The following is a 20,541-nucleotide window of genomic DNA, read 5'->3' on the forward strand; positions in this document are numbered from 1 at the left end:
TCTGGCATTACAGACCCAACAGGAAAGTTTGTGAGGTTCTCTGATGAGAATAAAGTATAGCTGAAATGAAAGTTTAAGGGTTATTTTTCTTTATCTTTCTTTTATGAATTTAGTACACAGCTTTTCTTAGCTATTAGTAAGGTGAAAAATATTGTGTGTTGATCTTAGAGCCTGTGCCTTTGGTGTTTTGTTCAGGAAGTTGTCTCCTGTGCCAATGAGGTCAAGGGTATTCCCCAGTTTTTCCTCTAAGAGGTTTTTCTTCTAAGAGGTTTATCTCGTTTTACATTGAGGTCTTTGATCCACTTGGACTTTAGTTTTGTGCAGGGTGATAAATATGGATCTATTTGCATTTTTCTACATGTAGACATCCAGTTAGACCAGCACCATTTGTTGAAGATGCTGTCTTTTTTCCATTGTATAATTTTGGCTTCTTTGTCAAAAATCAAGTATCCATAAGAGTATGGGTTTATTTCTGGGGCTTCTATTTGTAGCTCCATAAGGAGAGCAACATATCAAAAAGTTCTGGGCACAAGGGTCTTTTCTGAGACTGATATTCCAACCAAGGGCCATACATGGAGATAAGCTAGAACCCCTGCACAGATGTAGTCTATGGCAGCTTAGTCTCCAAGTGAGTTCCCTAGTAATGAGTACAGGAAATGTCTCTGACATGAACTCAGTGCCTGGCTCTTTGACCACCTCCCCCTGAGGGGGGAGCAGTCTTACCAGGCCACAGAGGAAGACAATGCAGCAAGTCCTAATGAGACTTGTTAGGCTAGGGTTAGCTGGAAGTAGAGGAGAACCTCCCCTATCAGTGGACTTGGGGAGAGGCATAGGAGGAGATGAGGAAGGGAGAGTGGGATTGGGAAAGGATAAGGAAAGAGGCTACAGTGGGGAAACAATCATAAAAAAATATAAATAAATTTTAAAGAGTGGGAAAAAATGCCAAATGAGGCTTCCTAATTTGTATGTAAATTAAAAATAACAAATACAAAAAGTCTACTTTTAAACCAGTGTTGAATTTTATATATTCTGCATATCAGCCCTCTGTCAGATATAGAGTTGGTGAAGATCCTTTCCCAGCCTGTAGGCAGTGGTTTTGTTCTGATGACGCTAACAATGTCCTTTGCTTTACAGAAGCTTTTCAGTTTCATGAAATCCCATTTACTGACTGTAGATCTTAGAGCCTGTGCTGTTGGTGTTCTGTTCAGGAAGTTTTCTCCTGTGCCAATGAGTTCTAGGCTCTTCCCCACTTGTTCTTCTAACCAATTTAGTGTATCTGGTTTTACATTGAGGTCTTTGATCCACTTGGACTTTAGTTTTGTGCAGGGTGATAAATATGGATCTATTTTCATTTTTCTGCATGTAGATATCCAGTTGGTCCAGCACCATTTGTTGAAGATGCTGTATTTTTTTCCATTAAATGGTTTAGGTTTCTTTGCCAAAAATCAAGTATTCATAGATGTGTGGGTTTATTTCTGGTCTTCTACTCAGTTCCATTGATCCTCCTTTCTGTTTCTATGCCAACACCTTGCAGTTTTTATTGCTATTGTTCTGTTGTACAGCTTGAGAACAGAAATGAAGATACCTCCAGATTATCTGTTGTTGTATAGGATTGTTTTGGAAATTCCGGGTTTTTTTATTTCTCCATATGAAGTTGAGAATTTTTCTTTCAAGGTCTGTAAAGAATTGTGTTGGTATTTTGAAGAGAATTGCATTGAATCTGTAGATTGCTTTTGGCAGGATAGTCATTTTCACTATGTTCAAAATCTGGCTTTATTTATTTTCTTATGTTTGATATTACTCATAAGTCTTCATGATATAATCTTGATATAAGCCTGGTATAATAAAAGTTTTTACATTTTTATTTATATAAAATGTATTAAAATATTTTTTCTAATCAGTGTGTTTCAAAGCTAGGTATCTTTTCATAATATTTTATAAAATAAATTTTACAATTTCAAAAAAAGTAAAACATTGTGTGATTTTAATTTTAATTTTTATTCTTACAGTTTATTAGCTTTGTATTCCCCCTATACCTCCCTCCTTCCTCCCCTCCCCAATCCCACCTCCCTCCATCTTCTCCTCATACCCCTTCCCCAGTCCACTGATAAGGGAGGTCTTCCTCCCCTTCCTTGTGACCCTAGCCTCTCAGGTTTCATCAATGCTTGGCTGCATTGTCTTTCTCTATCTCCTGGTAAGGCTGCTCCTCCCTCAGGGGGAGATGATCAAAGAGTAGGCCAATCAGTTCATGTCAGAGTCAGTCCCTGTTCCCATTACTATGGAACCCACTTGGACACTGAACTGCCATGGGCTACATCTGTGCAGGGGTTCTAGGTTATGAATCATCCTTTGTTGGAGAATCAGTCTCAGAAAAGACCCGTGTGCCCAGATTTTTTGGTTCTGTTGCTCTCCTTGTGAAGCTCCTCTCCTCTCCAGGTCTTACTATTTCCCACTTTTTCCATAAGATTCCCTGCACTCTGCTCAAAGGTTGGCCATAAGTTTCAGCATTTCTTTTGATACCCTGCAGGATAGAGCCTTTCAGAGGCCCTCTGTAGCAGGCTCCTGTCATGTTCCCTGTCTTCTCCTTCTTCTGATGTCCATCCTCTTTGCTTTTCTGAATGGGGATTGAGCATTTTAGCATTTTAGCCAGAGTCTTCTTTCTTGATTAGTTTCTTTAGGTGTAGAGATTTTCGTAGGTTTATCCATTGCGTGACTTTTCAACAGGTAAATGAAGCTATAGGGAGCCCTATATATCTGTATGTGTAACCTAAGAAACTTCCTTTTTTAGTAACTTCTACTAGAAAAGATACATCTTTGTTGATAACATGGAAGAACTGAAAGTGTATGCTTTTGTTTACAAGCTATGCATTTTTTTTTTCAAATATATACTTCTCCTATTCGTTTATCGATGTCCATGGGAATTAGAGTGCTGGAAGGCTTACAACCACTTCATATAACTGTTTTGCTTACAGAATTTTATTGTATTTGTTAAGATGATTATTTGATACCATCAATTAAAATAGTTAAGGCAAATAACTTATATTCTTCTTAAAGGTGAAATAGTCATTTCCCATTCTCATATTACTAGTTTTTAAAGAACATTTTCAGGCATGTGACTAGGCTATCATATAAGGTTTGTTCTTTAGTTGTTCCCAAAACATGTTCCACATGAGTCAACACTATCTAAAATTTCTTTGAAAAAAATAGTTCAACTAATTTTCAGTATTATTCTTTGTCTCTGTGTGTATGAGTGTTATGCCTTCATGCATGTCTGTGAACCATATGTATCCCTGAACAATACGGAGGTCAGAAGAAGGCATTCAATGCCTTGGCACTGGAGTCACACATAGTTGTGAACTGCCACATCGGTGAAGGGATTTGAACCTGGTTGTCTGAAAGAACATCCAGCCCTCTTAACCAGTGAGACATCTGTCTAGTCCCGTCAGTGCTCTTCATAAACACACAACATATGGCTTCTTTATGTTTTTATTTGTTGTTTTTTTTTTTTTTTTTTTCTGAGACAGAGCTTTCTCTTGACAAGGGTGGCTTGAAACTCACTATGTAGCTGAGGATGGTATTGAACTCCTAATCCTCTGCCTTAACCTCAAAGTGCTGGAAATACAAGTGGGTAACAGTCCACATCTCTGTGTCTGTTGTCCTGGTGGAATCGGCTGTCTTCATTGTCCTCTTCATTTTTTTTCTTCCGGTATTTCACAGTTTTAGAAGAGATTTATTTGAAGTTCTGTTTGGAGGGGTTTATTCATGATATGTGGGGGTATGAAGAAGCAGAGGAGGGGTAATGTTATCTGGCTTTCTGGATTTTTTAATTTCACAAGACTCCAGCATCAGGGATGCAACTGTCTACCTTTGATGAAACTATTTTTCCCTTAGTTAATTTCCTCCAGAAAGGATCATCACCAACATGCTTGGGGGTAATTTACTCATTTCCTAGACACTTCTCAATTTAATCAATTTGATAGTCAAGATTAACCATGAAAAACCTTATGAACTCTAATTCTTCCTTGCTATTACAGCTCATGAATGCATTTTATTAGTTTATTTTTCTTAAAAATTTCAAATGATCAGAAGCATCTTCATGATCATAACTCAAAGGAAGAAATCAGCTAGCTGAAGCTTGCTAATCACTTGACATGTGGAATCTCACTTATTCCTTGTAACAGTCACATAAAGCATTCATCTTTAGTTATTAAATTAGTAAAGCAAAGTTTATAAAATTTTAGATAGCTCAACAACATGATTTGGTTAGTGAACTGTGACCCCAGATTAAAATCTCAGCCTCTCACACTCTAGCATTGTCATCTGCATGAATTACTCTCTCTTGTTTACTAATGTACTTCCATTTTCCTTGGGTCTTAGGAAATGCTTCCTCAAAGCAACAGCATACAGATGATATATCTTGCACAACCTCATCAAAAACCATAGCATAGCTATACTCTATGAATTGAACCATTATGAATCCAGTCTTGCACAGACAGGCTATACTTTCATATGCTGTGACTCCATTGCCAAGTTGGTGTCAAAGGGCAAACTTTATCTGGGCAACAGTTCATAAAACTCAGAAACTATGTTTTTTATTATTTTTCATCATTCAATTTAACTTCTGATACTAATTTCCATATGTTACCATAGTGGAAAGGATCTCCAGGTATTTCCTAGGCATACCAGATTGAATGCATACTCCTACCTCATGTGAAAATTGTTTCAAGTGAATCTCTTTTTTACATGGAGAAATCTGAGGTGATGCCTTTACAGAACTTTGAGAAAGGATCATCATTTCTCACTATGTCTCATTTCTCTTCTCTCACTCATTTACCTTTTGAAATACTTTTATTTTTGTTTTGCACAAAGCAAATCTAAATTTGTTATGTGCAAATTAAAGAAAGAAATTCAGGATGAACGGAATCTAGCTTGTTTACGGTGTAGTCAATCTTGATACACCTTCAGGATAAAACAAATTTATCATAAAGACATTCCTTCCTAGCTATGACAAATCCTCCAATGATGCTTCAACAACATATCATGATTTGAATAACATAGGAACTTTTGGAAGCCTTTACAAAACCCAAATTATCTTTCCATAATTCATATATTCAAAGGAAGTTATTTTTCTTACCTCAAGTGTGAACTGGATTTGATGATCTTATAAGTTAAAGGGATAACAACAACTCTAGTGAAAAGATATCTCAGTAATACTCTATCTGGTTGATCAATCAGGGTTAATATTCTGGGGGAGAAAAGAACTATGCGTTTCTGATATTCTTGCACAACTCCATGAAAAATCATTGGATAAACTAGAGGAACTATCTAAGAAAAACTGCCCTTTAAAACTGTCAAGATCACAAAGAATGGAAAATTGGACAAGTAATAGGTTAGGGAACAAAGAATATGAAACTAAGAGCAGCTAGAGATGAGGATACAGCCTGATAAGGGAAAAGGGAACATTGATTTAAAAAAAGCAAGAAATATAAGTGAATTTGATTCAGTTGATAACACTGAATTATTATTAACTTCTTATTTTTACAAATTTATCATGTTTGGGTAATGTGTTAACATTAGAGGAAGTTGGGTAGAGAGTGTAAAAAAATGTCCTGTATGCTATCTCTATAACTTGTCTACATATATAAAAATGTTGGCACAAAATCTAAGATTCAAAGTTTTAGCTGCATATATATACTAACATAATTTAATTGAGATGCAGGGAGAAATGTCTAGGCAGACTTTGTTCCAAGCTGTGAAGCTGACATTGGTGTACACACAGCAAAGGAAATCTGAACCTGTGCACTCAGGTGCTATTTGTACTTCATTATTCCTAAGCATATTCTAGGAGTTACAGTTTATGAAGATGAGCACAGAGAGAATACATTATCTATATTAAAACTCACAAAAATTTAGCAAAGATGTTTTGAAAACAAATCTTGCATGCCAACAAAGGATATTTTCCTAGTCTTACGATATTATACCAAAAACAATTTGCATCTTTCTTTTACAAAATAAACATTACAGAATTCTCACATTTTAATAGGAACTTATGAAACAGTTGCTTTTTATGGAACTCCATACTATAGAGATAAATGTATTCCTCTTTCCATGAATTTATTTGTGAAAAGAACGTCCCTCACAAAAAAATGCTTACATTATGCTCCATAATGTATTTCTAATGATATAATTTGATTACAGATCTTCTCAATGAAAGCTATAAGTGCCTTAGAGCATATTATGTAAAAACATATGAAAATATGGGGCTGAAGAATTTTTCTTGGTGATCCAGAGTGTATACTACTCTTCCAGAGGCCTGGAGTCCAGCACTCTGCATCCTCTGGCTGCTCACTCCTAAGTACAGTTAATTCTAATCCAAGGAGTTCTCATACCTTCCTTTGATCCTAGTTGGCTCTGCACACACTTGTAAGAACCGACATTCAGATACACATAATTAAAGAGAAAAATAAAACATTTAATAATTATTAAAATAAGACTTTTGTTGAAAGATTAGTTGATGAAAATGAAACTCCAAACCTCCCAGTCAAAAATCTACAAAATATTTGTGTTAATATTGCATAAGCATGAAATGTGAATCTCAAGATTTAGCAAATGCAGGCAATTTGCACTTCTTCCAGTTGGCTCAACGAATTTTTACCACTTGACTTTTCCAGTGATGACAGTCATTAAGTGTGTAAACAAAGTCTCAATAAACACAACTTACAAGCAGACTTGAAAATAATTCCAATGTAACATTTTGAATTGGTATTTTCATAATGATACTGTATATTAATCATGCTATAAGCACAAATTTTAATAACATTTCAACATTTTAACACCACTAATAAATAGAATGAAACATTTTTTTTTAATAATTTTACTCCTTCATACAATTCATTTTAATTCCATGTGCTTGTTTGTTGCACAGAATTCAAGCATGGATAATGGTTATCCACGGATGCTTTGTAAGGTGTATACAATTAATTATTTCCATATCAAGGAGTTATTGACTTATGTTTTGAAGGAAAGATTGCTACTACAAAAAAAAATAGGAAAAAGAAAAAGAAACACCGCCACCACTTGGGTGACCCCACTGTGGCCTGCCCTCTTCATAGTTCAGAACAGACACTTTTATCCCTGTCCCTAACCTAAAGAGGTTTCCCAAGTGTGAAGAAACATGGGCAGGTAGAACTGCTGCTTAACCTATTGGTTTCGTTCTCCTTCTCCACCTATCTCTCCTCCTCCTTTCTCTCCCCTCAGATTTTCTCCCCCTCTTCGTCTTTCTCTCTTTTTTTTTTTGACAGAAAACAGGAAAAATGAACTTGGGAATGTGAGCCAAGAAGCCATGTACAAAGGTGCCCTGGCCGTACACAGCTGTGACCACGGTGCTAAAGCAGGAGCATGGATGGGTGTTACTTTCCACTGTCTAACTACATACAAAATCCCAAGGAGAAAAACAGAGTGAAGAAACAGCACCTCTGCCATCTTTCTCAGGCCTCTGCATGTCAACATGCACTTACCACATAAACACACATGACAGAGAGAAGGGGGGAAAGGGGAGAGAGAGATAGGCTGAGAGAAAGAAGAAAGAAATTAGGAAGAAAGACAAAAAAAGTCTGAATTTAGTTAGCTATGTACCACTTCAAATTCATTGCCTTACCCCAACATCTGAACCACTGTGAATATCAGGATCATCATTTCACTCTCTCTTTTACTCTGTGACTCTCTCCAAATATAAAAGCCACCCATACGTTCAATTTAAATGTTGTAGCTATCATAAACAAAAGAATTTACCTACAAAGGTGAGGCTATGAATTTTATCTGTTGTACTCATTCCTATTTCAGATGAATAATTAAACACTATAAAATTATTTAAGGAGTAAACTCTGTCATGAGGCAGACCCACCTGGGCTGAATCACAAAGTCACCTGGTTCTGGATTTGCAAGGCAGCCTGCGCTAACCCCAGGGCATGGAGCTGAAGGGCAGCCAGCACTGAGTAAGGCAAACTGGAGCGACTTATCGTTAAAGCAAAAGAAAAGCACTGTGCGAACAGCACGCGCCAACGTGGCGCACATTGTACAGAATGAACCCTCAGGCCTGGAAAAAACGAGTTCTGCCTCTCCTTTCTGTGACCCTTCGTTGGGTTTTCATGGGGATTTGTTTTCTTTGTTTTAGGCTGAGCTACACTGTGAAGTCACAGTGGGAGGATGAGTCTGCAGCAGGGCTCCTGTGGCACAGATTTTGCAAGCTACCACTGAGTTGTTATCTCTTGAGTAATCCAAGGCCCTGAACTAGGCAGATTCGCTTAAAAGTCAAATATTGTCTTAAGAACTCCATCTCAGGGTTTCTTGTCTTGGGGGTATTCCCCTTTGACAGTATATTATTTCACAAAAGCTCATACAATTCATTATCACCACATTTTTCATAATTCAAAACCTGTTTCCATTAAATATTAGGTAACTACACTCAAAAAAAAAAGTGCCAGTAGAGTAGACAAATGCCAAGAACAGAGATCGAAGATCAGAATTTGACCCGCAAACTTGACTTTCATGATAAGGTCAGTGCCTGAGTCTCTCCCCTGACAGTGTCTGTCTTGACTCAGGTGGCAGTCGTGTAGAGTCTGGTACCTCATCTGCACTGTCACCCTATTTGGTGGTAGGTGAAACTGATCCATCACCGTTTCCAGAGTGGGCTGCTGCTTGTCCTAAGTGCACAAACTAATGTTATTTAAATTGCTTTAAGGTTGGCCTTTGCATAGATTGTAATAATTCCTGACTAAGTGAGCACTCCTGGTTCTCCAAAAAGCAGTTGATCCAGTGTATCCTCGAAATGTCAGCATTAAAAAGAGCATAGAATTTCTTTAACATATATCTTGTTTTGTGCAGCTTAGCCACATGCAGGCATATATAGAAATCTACAATTGACCATGATAATATTAGAAATACATATTTTGAAGCTCTCTCCCCCATAACACAAAACACAAACCATTCAGACATTTTCATATTAGTCTGATCTACATACTATAAAATAACCTATTCACTCTGCTCTGAATGACATGGTTCTACACTATAAAATCCTTTGATGGCTACAAAAACATCATTTTTATATTTTCCTTTCATGTTATTCTGTTATCATTATTTTGACTTCAAAACAATTACCTACGTCTGAAAACTTTAGCAAATATGTAACAAAAATATGAATTAAAATGTGGTGTCAGAAAAAAATACTCGTTCTTACCTTAAACCCATAGATTAAGGCATATTCCAGTCTCTGTCAGAGATGCTTCTTACCTTAGTGTACCCGTATGGTGACAGATGCAGAGATGGAGGACTGCTGAATAAAGAGAATGAGAGAATGCGTTGTGCTCTGTTTAAGGTGAAATATCTGTTATCAACCCCACCCTCACCTCAGGGACCCTTTTTGGAAGGGGAATCAAAAGACTGGAAAAGATTACATTAGTAGTAAGTATTTTCAGGTGTGACAGGGCTATTGCACACATGAACTCATAGTGAGTGTAAGTACATGCTGCCAACCAGGGCAAGAGCAAATCAGCATGGCGATGGGTGGGTCTCCTAAAATCCAAACCTTGGCTGAAGAGCTACTGGCAACTTCGGGCTGCAGGCTGAGCAAGAGTGACTTTTCTTCATGGATGTAAACAAGAGGGAGGCTACGCACACTACACTACATGGTCCTACACCCACAATATTCAGGCTGAACTAAGTGGGTTCAAAACAAAGCACATGATCGTGGGAAGGAGAGTCCAGAGGAACTGGAGGCAGAAGACATTAAGAGGATGTGATCAAGGTGTCAAATGTATGCATGGAAACAATTTTCAAGTACTGTTTAAATGTGGGAAAATAATAGAAGAGTACCAGTAAGTCAAATTTCAGATAAGAGTAGAGTGGAGACCGACACCAGAAGGCCTGCTAACGCTCCCATGCCCGCCCATTCCTTCAGATGATTCATGGCTGCAGCAATCCATGATGATAATCCTGTGGCTAGTCCTGCGTCCACTCTGGTAGAATTTACCGTGATAATGGCCACTCTCAGCTGCTCCATTGTAGTATCGAATTCTCCAGTCCAATTACCTAAAATATAGCTAGACAATTGTTTAGACAGATGTGCAGCACAGGAAAAATTCTCATGTTGTATGCTAGTGACACAAAGTCCAGCATACTTTCATTGACAGCCAAGTTGAGCGATTTGCCATAGGGTATCAATTTGCTCCTGCACGAGGTCAATCCTCTGATTGAACACCATCAAGCCTCCTTTAAGTTGAGCATTAATTCCTTTTTGTACATCTAAGGCATGAGCTACATTGGCTAAAATATTATTCAGGGTCTGAGCAGTCTGCACAGTATGACTCATGGCTAATGCTCCTTGGTTTGCCTGTGGTGTATATGCAAGATTAGAGTCTCACAACAGCATAATGCAGCCATGATCATTCAGGCCTTTACAGCCATTGAAGCAGGACAGTCTCCCCAAGCATGGTTGGCTACCATAAAAAGCTAAAATGTTACGCTCAGGATGCGAGGCTAAGCACTGCACTCAGGGTGAGCCGCTTTCGACCCAGAGAAGAGCAAGTCTGATTGCATGCGGGTTGATGCCCAGGTCCCACCTCTGAGAAAAAGGTATCGGACGGGCCTGATGCACTTTGGGTGGATGACACCTAAATGAACATCAGTACAAAGTCCCAATTTATTTCTAATATCAGAGATCAGACCTCTACTCTTGCCTGATGCGTCTAAAACAAAAAGGGGTAACTGTAGAGAGCTGCATAATGCCATGCCTTAAAGATGGAGCTGGTTTCTGCCTTCCACCTTCCCGATGGTGAGTGCTCTCTATCACAAACAACTCCATATTGGGTTAAGGCTGAGGATCTGGCTTGCTTCCATGTATGTGGACCTATCTACATTGCCCACGTGGCACGCTGGGGTTAGCTACCCAGAGGCTATTTAAGCTGTGGGCTGGCTTTCCCCAGGGTCAGATGATTGTTCAAGGTTCCTGAATAAACTGCATTGAAAAAAAAAAAAAAGAGCAGAGTGGATGTAACACTGCATACAGTAGGTACCTAATAGGGACAAATACTTCTCTGTCAGTGTTAAATGAACATCAATGGTCTATAAAATTTGATACCTTACAGTTTGAAGGTGTCTAATTATAGTATTATGCCTATACACATTCCTTAACCCTTCTTAATCCCTTAGGAATGTGTGTGTCAATGACATTGGTAGCTGTTTTATTCAAAAGGGAAAGTGCAGAGGTAGGTGCTGCAGATGGCTCTTGACTTGTCTTTGATGACTGAGCTTACACACAGAAATTGACCTTGAAGGACTGTTGGTATATGTTCTTTTGAAATGTATACATTTTACCCTTGTTTATTCAAATGCTGATTTCTCCCCCTGCCACCCCTCCCCATTTCAATCTGGATATTGCATTGTGATTCTCATTCTAAGCATCCTGTCTCAACTCTTGTTTAATCAGGCCAAAATAAAGCAAATAGACACAATGTTGAACAGGGAGGAGCCAGAGGACAGGAAAGAGGGGAAGAGCTAGAAGGCAGGAAATGAGTGAGAGGAGAAGGGGCTAGAGTAGAGCTAGAAGAATGGAGGGAAGGAGAGAGATCTTGGAACTACATGGAGAGATGGACTGGACCTAAGATTTCACACAAAGCAAGTATAATGTGGAAAATCTAAATGTTAGGAAACTATGAGGGCTTGGAGATTTAGGATGGAGTAGCTATTGCCCAGCATTGTGTTCTAGGTTAACTAAATAAACCCAGTGTCTGTGTGGTGATTTGGTTATACAGCTGCTTAGGATTAACAGCAGCATTACCAGAAGATATATGAATAGCAAATATTAGTCACTGTCTACAACAAAGGACAGACAGTGCCGTTCATGGAGCAAATGACAAATTGACAGGTGACAGTTTACTGAGCATATGTCATTCTGGAAAAAGATCTGAAAGGCTTACTACCCACTATAAAGGGTTTTTGCTTTTCATATAGATAGCCCCCTTCATGAACTCTATCCAATGTGTGTCTAGGCATTGTCAGATTCTCTTTGTGTAACTCTGCACTTACTAAGAACTGAGCTTCAAGGAACCGGCAGAAAGCACAGTACTTTGGCTATTAAACAGAGGAAAAACAAACACAAAAACAAAAACAAAAAAACAAGGTTGTTTGTCTCACGTCCAGGATTCTCAGCTCCACAAGTTATGCATACAAATCTCAGTAAAGCTTTGGATATAAGCATGGAAGAACTGTAGGTCCTTCATCATTCTTGACAATGTTGTATGAATTTCTTTTTTTTTCCCCTGCTATTTAACAAATTGCCACAATTTAGCAACTAACATTTATTAGTTTATAGTTTTTTGGTTTTTGTTTTGTTTTGTTTTCTGTTTTTGTTTTTTGTATGTTAAGACTATTGTAATTTTATTTTAATTTTTCTTTTCTTTCTTTTATTTTAATTTTCTTATATTAATTACAGTTTCTTCACTTTGTATCCCAGATGTAGCCCCCTTCCTCATTCCCTCTGAATCCCTCTGAGATAGGTTTTCTCTGTGTAGCATTCCTGTCCTAGACTCACTTTTTAGACCAGACTGGCCTTGAACTAAGAGAGATCTGCCTGCCTTTGCCTTCCTGAGTGCTAGGATTATAGGCATGTGTTGCCTCAAACATTTTAATTAAGGTCAAAATTCAGAGGCACAAGGTCACAAGTATGTGCTTAGATTTCTATGCCAGATTATAAATCCAAAATATTGTGTATGCTGAAAGCTGTTTATTTGTGGAATCCTCTCATCCCTACATTGTTTACTATTTGGTCCAATTTATTGTCTCTAAGCCATAGAACTGAGGCCTCTGTTTCCTTGTTCCATTTTCTCAATGCCCTTAGAATATATAGATTCTCTTGCTATGTAGCCAAATTAATCTAAACCAGAAAAAACAAAATGAAACAAAACAAAACAAAAACCTCATGATGAATCTTTTTCAAATGTTAACTCTGTGACCCTTAGTTTTACCTTTAGGTCCAGAAGGGTTTAAGTAGTTAAGTGGTATCCATCCACACAATCTCCCAATTTTAGGATTCACTGACATAAGTTATTTATTGCATGTGAAAAGCTCTGTATACACTGGTTACCAAAATCTAGGGAGGGGGTGAATATTACACCCTCAAGTCACTTAGAGTCATGTTAAAATTTGGGCTGTCACAGAGTCCCAATATTTGTCATCCCTGACCCAAACTTTTAATAAGTGAAATTTCACAGTAAGCTAGTTTCTAAAATAACATTAACCTGAGATGTAAAACATGAGCCCATTATTTAGAGTAACAACTTAATTCATTAATGTTTGAAACAAATGCTTGTTTATCACAATGTCATCAATAACTCACTAAATTAATGAGGTGAAATTATACCAAAGACAGGAGAATTATGTAATGGAGAAGATACTCAGAAATAGTCTTGTCTGAGCAAACAAGGAAGAACACATTCTACTTCCAAAGTACATAATTTTAGAATACTTGCTCAGCAAACAAAACATATCTTCAAACTAAACAGAGGCAGGCTTTAACCTTGATTATATCTTCATGTCAATAACATGATCATATACCTCCATCTAACCTGAATCCATGATGATGCTTGAAAGCAAGTTCAAAGTCATATGTCATGGTAAATATATGAATGATAGTTATTAACTAAAAGACAGATCATATTTAAATGCTAATGAATATTGCTAGTTTAAATTTATGACATTTCTATTCAAAATTTGCTGATATTTCTATTGATAATTTGTTCCCAAAACTGTTGAAATACTGACAAAAATCAACTCATGGATCTTGTTATATAAGACTAGAATAATTTGTTTGATTCTACACAAATTGGTTTATCAATCATTACCCTTTCAAATTTAAATGTAACTTAGGATTACTTCTGTATTAAAGTTTTACACTTATACTGAATATATTTGACAGATATGAATAATCTTTGGATTTCATTCACTATCATCTTGCTAGTGAAAACAATGGGTGGTAGAATTATTATATACCTTTGAGATCTACACTCCCATATTGTACTGCACACTTGAAATATTTTTTTTTCATTCATAAACATTGCTGAAGACAACTACTTGTGTCAACAAAGAGAAAAATTCAGCTGGTGCCAGCTATAAAATTCAACTCTATAGATTAATGTTCACAGTGCTGGAATGTACCTTGAACGCTGTAGGAGTAGAAAAGTCATCAGCCCTGCCACCCAGTTATAAACACTGCCTACAAGAGACAACAGATATACTAACACAATAGTGGCAAAAATGTTACAGATGAAACCAGCCACATTTTAATTGGACTCAAGGCCCACTCCATGAGATGGAACCCATATATGACACTGGTAAAATGGTCAAGAACCTAAATAGATAGGCAATGAACCCTAAACCCAAACCTACAATTATTCTGTTAAAGGGATATAGCAACAAAATGACCCCTAATGACATACTGCTATAGCTATAGTTCAGTTTATCACTCATTCTTTACAAAGAAGCATCTTCTTGCAGTAGTTAAAAAACAACACAACAGCCCTCAACCTAAGAAAGTGGAGGAATTTTCCTGAAAAAACTGGACTGATACATATTTGAAATCAGAGACCTTGGCATCATGTATTGTATAAAACTTATGCATGTGCAAACCAGACAAATCCCAGCACAAAGAATAGGAAGTGGGGAGAAAATCTCTCCCACAGCCAAAAAGCTATTCAATTTTGATAATTGCTAGGTATGAGAAAATCTAGTCATTTTCAATGGATTGTCGCTGGCTACAGCAACCACATTCCAGGAGAGGTACCAAGCCCAGAAGTAGTTGGCCAACACAAAATGGATTCCATACTTTTTTGTGTGCTTTTTCTTTGTTTTCTGTATTATTGGGTTTCTGTTGTTGTTTGTTTGATTGAGATAGATGATAGATAGATAATAATTGACAGATAAATGATGGATAGAAATATAGATGATAGAAAGAAAGATGATAAATGGATTCATAGATGGATAGATGATAGAATATAAAGTTAAATAGGTAGGGAGTGGTGGATAGATCTGGAAGGAGTTGGAGTAGGAAAATATTATCAAATACATTATATGAAAAATTTGAATACCTCAAACTTAATAAACATAAATAAAATGCTATATTCTGTCCCTAATACTTATGTTTTAAGCCTTTCCTAATATAACAAAATAACATTTTAACACTGGTCATGGTGCTTTGATCTTAGCATTCTGGTTACAGAGGTGGGTAGATACTTATGAGTTTAAAGGCAGCGCAATCTATACTGCCAGTTCCAAGCCAGCCAAGATTACTCATAGTGAGACCCTGTCTTAAAAATAAATAAACAAAAACCAAAACACCTTTTTTATTTTTTAAAAACACCTTTTATATCAGTGAAAAATTAGTAATTACTGATATCTTATCTAACCATAGTCCACATTAGATAAATTCATCTGATACCCCCATCAAAGCCCAGCTCAATCCAATCCACATACATTGACATCATCACTGCTCAGGTCCCAGTTACGTTTTAATTAAGGTTCTTCAAACCTGTCTTAATATTTCTCCAGTTCCTCAGGATATGGGTCCCTGTCCACACTTGAGCTCTCTTTTTCTTTATTCATATCCTTACCAAATGGTATTTCTGGACATTAATCAGATCAGCTATGTATGTAACATACTCTCTGGCTTCTCTGTCATACCAAGTACACCAAGACCTTGGGATAAACCAAGTGTTACTCCTTCTAAGTGAAAATTCTAGAGTATCTAGTTCAGAAAAAGCATACTCCTGCATTTGATCCTCACACCTGGTTTTCTGTGTGTTTCTCTTTGTGTAATAAGCAGTACTTATTCTCTCGGTGGCTAGCTGTGTTCCTGATTAGAAATTCCATAAAGATTTGGTTTTCTTCTTTGCTTAATAGTTTTCAACTATCCTTGGTATAACAGCACAATCTTATTCAACTCAGAATTTCAATTAATATATCTTGATAGAAAAAAAAACTTTTTGTCATTACATCCAAAGTCCACTTATAGTAGCCATTCTAAAATAATATTAATTATACTGCAATTTAAAATCATTTCCTTATTTTAGTCCCCTTAATTGAGTCAATAATAATCAAGTATTTATGTGGATAAACTAATATCAAAAATATCTTATTTGCAATATGAATTATAAATAAGTAAAAATATATCTGAGAAAAAATTATATGTTAAGAATTTTGATAAATTCCTTATTTGCCAAATACAAGTATTGATTATTCTAGTAATATCAAATTAATTGTTTACAAATTGACCTTGCAAATAAAAATATTATATACTATGATGTTTTGAAAAAGTAACAGAATACCCTTTCCAGTTTTTATTAGTGATGCAGCTGTCAACAAGCTACTGAACAATAGGTTTTGTATTAATTTTGATACTATTATTATTACTTCACTATAAGTTTGTATGTAAAAACATTCAATTAATTATTATGTTTTGTTGTTAATACTATGAAAGGAAAATTCTCAGAGAAGTTGACAAAGCTCTTTTAAATATAAAATAAGAAATTGTGCTCATACTGTTTTAAGTACCCTGGAGGTGGATAACAACAAAGATTATGCTTTGCATAACTGTTGTAACTCATAGTTCACATTAACCTTATGAAGGGCAGCCATTTTTCATAGGTATTGAGAACAATGTTAAGAATACCAAAACCCAAGCCCTAACAATCACGAAAGTTAGCATGGATATTAAGCTAATTAAAACACTGGGACTCTGGAGACCTGGATTTTAATATGCATTTTGCCACTGACTTATATGATAACCCTAGGCAAGAGAGCAGGTCTCTTTATTCTTTGCTTTCTTCATCTGTGAAGTGAGCAGTGCCTTCCAGAGGGGTCTGTACTGCATAGCAATGAACTGATTGGAAGTGGAAGCTAAGACTGCCCTCCCGTGATAACAACAATTGAATAGTATTAAGAGAACTTAACACAGCTAAGGAAATCCTGAGCTAGACAGCCTACATGTAACTCTTCAACTGGTTAACTGTTATGCAGGGAGCAAGTTAATCTTCATTTTCATTATTTCCTTTATTCTTCTCATTTCCTAGTAGCATTCTAAAGTAGTTGATTAAGTCATTCTGAATTTGCCAATCACCTAAAGACTATAAACAATCCATGGCCAAAAAAATTATAATTGATAGCAAGTCTTCATCAAATTCACCTTAAAATTCAAGGTACACAGTGCCTCTTCAGCCAGAGCACTCATATATTTTGCTCTTTAATTAAAGCCTTGGTGTCTATTGCCACTATTTTTCTTACAAAGCCCCCAAAGAAGCATAATTGGGAAGTACAATTATGGTAGTAGATGATGGATGGCTGTAACACCCTCTGAATTGCGTACATCACTGGAATATGAAATGGATAGATGTCATCATAGTGTGAAATATTGGCTGGACTGTAAGATGGATTAGTCTACCTGAAGTACGTTGCTATTTCAATGCAAAATTAATTTAATTTTACCTACCAAATTACTGTTCCTTTATTAATTTGTTCAGGTCATGCATTTTGTTATTAAGGAAAACCTTTCTGAACCATGGTTCTGTGACTCTTGATTTTGTTTTGTTGGCCTGAAAGCCCACACTAGTGAAGATAGTGAAATGAAGGTAAGCTCAGCACTCACTAATCCATGAGACACATCTTTCCCTTTCCAAGATGTGCACACTCAAGTGAATTAATCAGATAAAGTTGTAGAGTATTGTTTTGAACAAGTGGTATGAACTTTCCTTCATACCCATATCTTTAGACAGAAAGAACGTGAAAATATCTAGTTACCAGAAATTGCTTGAGACCTCCACCACACCAAACTTTTGTGCAAATAAAATTACAATATTTATATACTTAAACTGAAGAACTTCTTCCCCTCTGCACACATACATACACACACCTGCTTATTCTACTGAAACAGACCTGGTTTCTGTGGACCAAACACGAGAGCAATTCAGTGAGCAGGAAATGGTCATGACTGAATCACTTTTATTTTGTAGTAACTTTTTACAATGTTAATATTACCACATTCTCTGTAAAGTTGCGATGTAAACCAACACTCTTCCAATATTTCCTGATCTTCTTCAGTGACTTCATCCAGTATCACCTCTGTATCATTCCTCCATGACATTACTTTTATAGTTCAAGCAGAGGTTCTATGACTATTGGGAACTTGGATTGAAACATGTATGCATTAAATGTGTTACAAAGGTGTCAAAAAGATTGATTCCATTTGATCCTTCAATAAAGCCTTTTGTCAGTTGATGTCGTCTCTATTTGTCCTATAGGCATGCATCCCACCCAATGTCATTTGCCTGACTCTGTGGATGATTCTTTTGGAAATATCCCCCAACAACATTGATTTACACTGATACACTCACAAAAACCTTATGAATACAACATTCAAAAAGAATGGGAAAGTGATAGCTCATTGCTGTGGAGAAGGGACTTCTCAGCAATATGAGACAGAGGCAGGGGTAACTGGTATCTCTTAAGGCAAGTTAATATTAAGGACTGTAGTTTACATTTCTGAACTCTTCAGCATGCAAAGACTGCATTCTAACTTCACACACCTCCTCAGTAAGAGAAACCACACAGCAGAGATTTATTATATTTTTAAAAATTTTTACTTTTTTGTTATTAGTTACATTTTATTAACTCTGTATCCCAGCTGTATCCCGCTCTCTCATTCCCTTCCAAACCCTCCCTCCCTCATCTCCTCCCTGCCCCTTTCCAAGTTCACTGATTGGGGAGGACCTCCTCCCCTTTCATCTGACCCTGTTTTATCAGGTATCTTCAGAACTGGCTGCAAAGTCCTCCTCTGTGGCCTAGCAGGACTGCTCCTCCCTTGGGGGGGGTGGGGAGGTCAAAGAGCCTGCCATTGAGTGCCTGTCAGTAATAGTCCCTGTTCCCCTTACTATGGGAAACCAATTGGTTACTGAGCTACCACGGGCTTATCTGAGCAGAGGTTCTAGGTTATATCCATACATGGTCCTTGGAGGACTGTCAGTCTCAGAAAAGACCCCTGTGCCCAGATATATTTGGTCCCTGTGGAGCTCCTATCTTTTCCACATCAGAGCAGAGATTTAAACAAAAAGGTAATCAAACACTAAGCAGCTCCCATCAGTGATAGCCTCTGAACAGAAACCAAGGTATACCTGACCATGCAATAATTACCATGTAATCAAGTAACTCTAAGTACCTCATTCATTTTTAAAATAAAATTATTTTTATTATGATGGGAAGATTATAATGGTAACTTTGAAGATAATTTCTGAATAAGATTTAAAATGCATTATGTAACTGTCACAGGAATGTCAGATATGTGTGATAACAATGGGCTCATGCTTAAGTACATATGAGATCCTGATGCTATAATCTTCCAGTGTCTCCGGAGACTGAAAAAGAATCCTGAACGTTGGTGAAGAGTCCTCTATAGTATGCTTGACAAGTGGACAGGAAAAGCCCTGATGTAATAGAAACATTACGAGCCCAGGTAAAGCGACTTGTTAGCTGAATTGAGCGATTGGGAGCCTCTCATCTAACAGCTTTGTTGGCAGGTGTTCCTGTTGTCCCGGTAAAGTGCTGCATGTTTTTCACAATAGCGGGGATAATACAATTGAGCCTTCCCTGCACTACCTGTAAATCTTGCGTAATAAAAGCACATTATGGCTTCGTTATGACTCTGATGTTACTTTAAACTATGTGCCCAAAATCTGTCTGCTGTTTAAAATACCAAATAAAAAATAGTATTTCTGAAATAAAATTTTATGCAAACTTGCATATTTTCAGGTCACTTTTGAAGAATTTTCTTCTGTTTAAGTCAAGGCCATACCCAACATAAAAACCTATATATAAACACATAAATACAAGTAAGCCATATATGTGTATATGTATTCATTTTACAATATATCAGTGATTATAATGAAAACATACACTACATCTTCAAATTCAGTTTTCAAATAATACAGACTTGCCTCTGGTTGTAGAACTGAAACCTTAATATATTTGCATATTCAAAACTGTTAGCCTCAGAGCAAGGTGAAACAACCATCACACTAAAAAAATAGCACTAGTTAGTTAAGCGTGATCATTTTTGCTAGGCCCACAAAAAAGGTATTTTAGTTTGTTGACTTGTTATGATCTGATTTTATTTGTGCATCAGGAATAATAAAAGAGAAGTATAAAAAAGTGCAAATACACATTGAAAAAAATTGTAATAAGTGAAAATTATGGTGTCAGTACTAGTGTTTTCACCATATTTCCTTCCAGAATTTAGCTTTAGACTCAGGCAAAGCCATTGACATATTATTCAAGCTGCATTTAATTAGCATTTCTTTCTACCCCATCTCAGTGGTCTCTCATTTGTTCACTGTTTACTCATTTTACAATGAGGCTCCATGCCAGGTACTGGACCTATAGGAGGGATGGAAAGACATGACCTTCAGGATTCTGTGTCTTGTGGGAGGGACAGACATAATGAGTTAA

This window comes from Meriones unguiculatus, chromosome 10 (genome assembly GCF_030254825.1).
Source record: "Meriones unguiculatus strain TT.TT164.6M chromosome 10, Bangor_MerUng_6.1, whole genome shotgun sequence".
Taxonomy (NCBI): Eukaryota; Metazoa; Chordata; class Mammalia; order Rodentia; family Muridae; genus Meriones; species Meriones unguiculatus.